The 5,723-nt window shown below is 36.9% G+C and overlaps 5 non-coding genes across 5 annotated transcripts; all 5 read left to right on the forward strand.

Annotated features, from left to right (window-relative positions):
* Positions 1 to 783: 783 nt before the first annotated feature.
* Positions 784 to 855, forward strand: trnap-agg (transfer RNA proline (anticodon AGG)). The gene has a single exon. It is a non-coding gene; the product is annotated as a tRNA-Pro (tRNA).
* A 1,499-nt stretch (positions 856 to 2,354) lies between these two features.
* On the forward strand, positions 2,355 to 2,426 carry trnap-ugg (transfer RNA proline (anticodon UGG)). Its single transcript has one exon. It is a non-coding gene; the product is annotated as a tRNA-Pro (tRNA).
* A 794-nt stretch (positions 2,427 to 3,220) lies between these two features.
* On the forward strand, positions 3,221 to 3,292 carry trnap-agg (transfer RNA proline (anticodon AGG)). Its single transcript has one exon. It is a non-coding gene; the product is annotated as a tRNA-Pro (tRNA).
* A 1,136-nt stretch (positions 3,293 to 4,428) lies between these two features.
* trnap-agg (transfer RNA proline (anticodon AGG)) lies at positions 4,429 to 4,500 on the forward strand. Its single transcript has one exon. It is a non-coding gene; the product is annotated as a tRNA-Pro (tRNA).
* A 961-nt stretch (positions 4,501 to 5,461) lies between these two features.
* Positions 5,462 to 5,533, forward strand: trnap-agg (transfer RNA proline (anticodon AGG)). Its single transcript has one exon. It is a non-coding gene; the product is annotated as a tRNA-Pro (tRNA).
* The last annotated feature ends 190 nt before the right edge of the window (positions 5,534 to 5,723 follow it).

Here is a 5,723-nt window from a genome sequence, read left to right on the forward strand (position 1 = left end):
TCAGCACGCTCACTCAAAAGATTTGTTCGTTCGAACGAATCGTTCGCGAACGACACAACATTAACGCGTGCCGCATCAGCTATCAAATTCCACATAAAGGTGTGGGCAGCGTGTCTGAGACCCCTGATTTATACAAAGCAAATTAAAAACTTTGTATACAGTGTTATTTCATATAAAATTTCAAAACATTTTTGTGGCTCCCATTGTTTTCTATAATTTGTGAAACTGGTCAAAATGGCTCTTTGACTGGTGAAGGTTGCCGACCCCTGGTCTAGTGGCATGATTCTCGCTTAGGGTGCGAGAGTTCCCGGGTTCAACACCCGGACAAGCCCCTAAGAGTGATCTTGAAGTCTTAGCTAAATTTTCCAAACTGTACACAATGAAGGGATCAATGAAAATGTATAAAATCAAATACAGTGGTAGCTCAATTTACAAGCTCTAATTGTTTTAGGACAGAGCTTGTAACCCTTAGTTCTTTTTTGCAGGAAAATAGCCATACCTTTAAATTAGTGGTAAAAGTGCAATATACTAACCTAGTTTTAGATTTTTCCCTATCAACATGTCACATTTATTGAGATTCTTGCAAAATGACAAGTTAGAACTTGTTGGTCTAGTTGTTTGATTCTCGCCTGAGGTCTGGGGTTCAATTACTGAAAAAGCTCTTGTTCATTTATGCATGAAAATTGTAGTGAATCAAAATTTGTGTTAATAAAAGTGCAGTTACAGGTTGTTTCCCCAGATAAAATATAAACTTTTTTGGGAATTTGGTAACTTTTGCCGTAGGGCTTGTTGGTCTAGTGGTATGATTCTCGCTTAGGGTGCGAGAGGTCCCGGGTTCAACTCCCGGACAAGCCCCTAACAGTGATCTTGAAGTCTTAGCTAAATTTTCCAAACTGCACACAATGAAGGGATCAATGAAAATGTATAAAATCAAATACAGTGGTAGCTCAATTTACGAGCTCTAATTGTTTTAGGACAGAGCCTGTAACCCTTAGTTCTTTTTTGCAGGAAAATAGCCATACCTTTAAATTAGTGGTAAAAGTGCAATATACTAACCCAGTTTCAGAATGATTTCCCTGTTAAAATCTCACAATTCATGAGATTTATATCTAAAACGGCATTTTTCGGAACTTGTTGGTCTAGTGGTATGATTCTCGCTTAGAGTGCGAGAGGTCCCAGGTTCAACTCCCGGACAAGCCCCTAACAGTGATCTTGAAGTCTTAGCTAAATTTTCCAAACTGCACACAATGAAGGGATCAATGAAAATGTATAAAATCAAATACAGTGGTAGCTCAATTTTTTTAGGACAGAGCTTGTAACCCTTAGTTCTTTTTTGCAGGAAAATAGCCATACCTTTAAATTAGTGGTAAAAGTGCAATATACTAACCCAGTTTCAGAATGATTTCCCTGTTAAAATCTCACAATTCATGAACATTTTTGATGAAACTTGTTTTTTAGGGGCTTGTTGTTCTAGTGGTAGGATTCTCGCTTAGGGTGCGAGAGATCCCAGGTTCAATTCCCGATGAAGCCTTAACAGTGATTTAAAACTCTTAGCTTAATTTTCCAAACTGCACACACTCAAGGGATCAATGAAAATGTATAAAATCAAATACAGTGGTAGCTCAATTTACGAGCTCTAATTGTTTTAGGACAGAGCTTGTAACCCTTAGTTCTTTTTTGCAGGAAAATAGCCATACCTTTAAATTAGTGGTAAAAGTGCAATATACTAACCCAGTTTCAGAATGATTTCCCTGTTAAAATCTCACAATTCATGAACATTTTTGATGAAACTTGAATTTTCGGGGCTTGTTGGTCAAGTGGTATGATTCTCGCTTAGGGTGCGAGCGGTCCCAGGTTCAATTCCCGATGAAGCCTTAACAGTGATTTAAAACTCTTAGCTTAATTTTCCAAACTGCACACACTCAAGGGATCAATGAAAATGTATAAAATCAAATACAGTGGTAGCTCAATTTACGAGCTCTATTTTTTTTAGGACAGAGCTTGTAACCCCTAGTTCTTTTTTGCAGGAAAATAGCCATACCTTTAAATTAGTGGTAAAAGTGCAATATAATAACTTTTTCAGAATGATTTCCCTGTTAAAATCTTACAATTCATGAGATTTGTATTTAAAATGATATTCTTCCGGGCTTGTTGGTCTAGTGGTATGATTCTCGCTTAGGGTGCGAGAGGTTCCCGGACAAGCCCCTAACAGTGATCTTGAAGTTTTAGCTAAATTTTATAGCCATACCTTTAAATTAGTGGTAAAAGTGCAATATACTAACCCAGTTTCAGAATGATTTCCCTGTTAAAATCTTACAATTCATGAGATTTGTATCTAAAATGATATTTTTCTGGGTTTGTTGGTCTAGTGGTATGATTCTCGCTTTGGGTGCGAGAGGTCCCGGGTTCAACTCCCAGACAAGCCCCTAACAGTGATCTTGAAGTCTTAGCTACATTTTCCAAACTGCACACAATGAAAGGATCAATGAAAATGTATAAAATCAAATACAATGGTAGCTCAATTTTCTATCTCTAATTGTTTTAGGACAGAGCTTGTAACCCTTAGTTCTTTTTTGCAGGAAAATAGCCATACCTTTAAATTAGTGGTAAAAGTGCAATATACTAACCCAGTTTCAGAATGATTTCCCTGTTAAAATCTCACAATTCATAAGATTTTTATCTAAAATGACATATTTGGGATTGTTGGTCTAGTGGTATGATTCTTGCTTAGGGTGCGAGAGGTCCCTGGTTCAACTCCCAGACAAGCCCTTAACAGTGATTTTGAAGTCTTAGCATAATTTTCCAAACTGCACACAATGAAGGGATCAATGAAAATGTATAAAATCAAATACAGTGGTAGCTCAATTTTCTAGCTCTAATTGTTTTAGGACAGAGCCTGTAACCCTTAGTTCTTTTTTGCAGGAAAATAGCCATACCTTTAAATTAGTGGTAAAAGTGCAATATACTAACCTAGTTTTAGATTTTTCCCTATCAACATGTCACATTTATTGAGATTCTTGCAAAATGACAAGTTAGAACTTGTTGGTCTAGTTGTTTGATTCTCGCCTGAGGTCTGGGGTTCAATTACTGAAACAGCTCTTGTTCATTTATGCATGAAAATTGTAGTGAATCAAAATTTGTGTTAATAAAAGTGCAGTTACAGGTTGTTTCCCCAGATAAAATATAAACTTTTTTGAGAATTTGGTACCTTTTGCCGTAGGGCTTGTTGGTCTAGTGGTATGATTCTCGCTTAGGGTGCGAGAGGTCCCGGGTTCAACTCCCGGACAAGCCCCTGACAGTGATCTTGAAGTCTTAGCTAAATTTTCCAAACTGCACACAATGAAGGGATCAATGAAAATGTATAAAATCAAATACAGTGGTAGCTCAATTTACGAGCTCTAATTGTTTTAGGACAGAGCCTGTAACCCTTAGTTCTTTTTTGCAGGAAAATAGCCATACCTTTAAATTAGTGGTAAAAGTGCAATATACTAACCCAGTTTCAGAATGATTTCCCTGTTAAAATCTCACAATTCATGAACATTTTTGATGAAACTTCATTTTTAGGGGCTTGTTGTTCTAGTGGTAGGATTCTCGCTTAGGGTGCGAGAGGTCCCAGGTTCAATTCCCGATGAAGTCTTAACAGTGATTTAAAACTCTTAGCTTAATTTTCCAAACTGCACACACTCAAGGGATCAATGAAAATGTATAAAATCAAATACAGTGGTAGCTCAATTTACGAGCTCTAATTTTTTTAGGACAGAGCTTGTAACCCTTAGTCCTTTTTTGCAGGAAAATAGCCATACCTTTAAATTAGTGGTAAAAGTGCAATATACTAACCCAGTTTCAGAATGATTTCCCTGTTAAAATCTCACAATTCATGAACATTTTTGATGAAACTTGATTTGTAGGGGCTTGTTCTAGTGGTATGATTCTCGCTTAGGGTGCGAGAGGTCCCGGGTTCAACTCCCGGACAAGCCCCTAACAGTGATCTTGAAGTCTTAGCTACATTTTCCAAACTGCACACAATGAAGGGATCAATGAAAATGTATAAAATCAAATACAGTGGTAGCTCAATGTTCTAGCTCTAATTGTTTTAGGACAGAGCTTGTAACCCTTAGTTCTTTTTTGCAGGAAAATAGCCATACCTTTAAATTAGTGGTAAAAGTGCAATATACTAACCTAGTTTTAGATTTTTCCCTATCAACATGTCACATTTATTGAGATTCTTGCAAAATGACAAGTTAGAACTTGTTGGTCTAGTTGTTTGATTCTCGCCTGAGGTCTGGGGTTCAATTACTGAAAAAGCTCTTGTTCATTTATGCATGAAAATTGTAGTGAATCAAAATTTGTGTTAATAAAAGTGCAGTTACAGGTTGTTTCCCCAGATAAAATATAAACTTTTTGAGAATTTGGTAACTTTTGCCGTAGGGCTTGTTGGTCTAGTGGTATGATTCTCGCTTAGGGTGCGAGAGGTCCCGGGTTCAACTCCCGGACAAGCCCCTGACAGTGATCTTGAAGTCTTAGCATAATTTTCCAAACTGCACACAATGAAGGGATCAATGAAAATGTATAAAATCAAATACAGTGGTAGCTCAATTTACAAGCTCTAATTGTTTTAGGACAGAGCCTGTAACCTTTAGTTCTTTTTTGCAGGAAAATAGCCATACCTTTAAATTAGTGGTAAAAGTGCAATATACTAACCCAGTTTCAGAATGATTTCCCTGTTAAAATCTCACAATTCATGAACATTTTTGATGAAACTTCATTTTTAGGGGCTTGTTGTTCTAGTGGTAGGATTCTCGCTTAGGGTGCGAGAGGTCCCAGGTTCAATTCCCGATGAAGTCTTAACAGTGATTTAAAACTCTTAGCTTAATTTTCCAAACTGCACACACTCAAGGGATCAATGAAAATGTATAAAATCAAATACAGTGGTAGCTCAATTTACGAGCTCTAATTTTTTTAGGACAGAGCTTGTAACCCCTAGTTCTTTTTTGCAGGAAAAAAGCCATACCTTTAAATTAGTGGTAAAAGTGCAATATACTAATCCAGTTTCAGAATTTTTTCCCTGTTAAAATCTCACAATTCATGAACATTTTTGATGAAACTTGATTTTTCGGGGCTTGTTGGTCTAGTGGTATGATTCTCGCCTAGGGTGCGAGAGGTCCCAGGTTCAATTCCCGGTGAAGCCTTAACAGTGATTTAAAACTCTTAGCTTAATTTTCCAAACAGCACACACTCAAGGGATCAATGAAAATGTATAAAATCAAATACAGTGGTAGCTCAATTTACAAGCTCTGATTGTTTTAGGACAGAGCTTGTAACCCTTAGTCCTTTTTTGCAGGAAAATAGCCATACCTTTAAATTAGTGGTAAAAGTGAAATATACTAACCCAGTTTCAGAATGATTTCCCTGTTAAAATCTTACAATTCATGAGATTTGTATCTAAAATGATATTTTTCTTGGCTTGTTGGTCTAGTGGTATGATTCTCGCTTAGGGTGCGAGAGGTCCCGGGTTCAACTCCCGGACAAGCCCCTAACAGTGATCTTGAAGTCTTAGCTAAATTTTCCAAACTGCACACAATGAAGGGATCAATGAAAATGTATAAAATCAAATACAATGGTAGCTCAATTTACGAGCTCTAATTGTTTTAGGACAGAGCTTGTAACCCTTAGTTCTTTTTTGCAGGAAAATAGCCATACCTTTAAATTAGTGGTAAAAGTGC

Source organism: Nerophis lumbriciformis, linkage group LG28 (assembly GCF_033978685.3).
Source record: "Nerophis lumbriciformis linkage group LG28, RoL_Nlum_v2.1, whole genome shotgun sequence".
Classification (NCBI taxonomy): Eukaryota; Metazoa; Chordata; class Actinopteri; order Syngnathiformes; family Syngnathidae; genus Nerophis; species Nerophis lumbriciformis.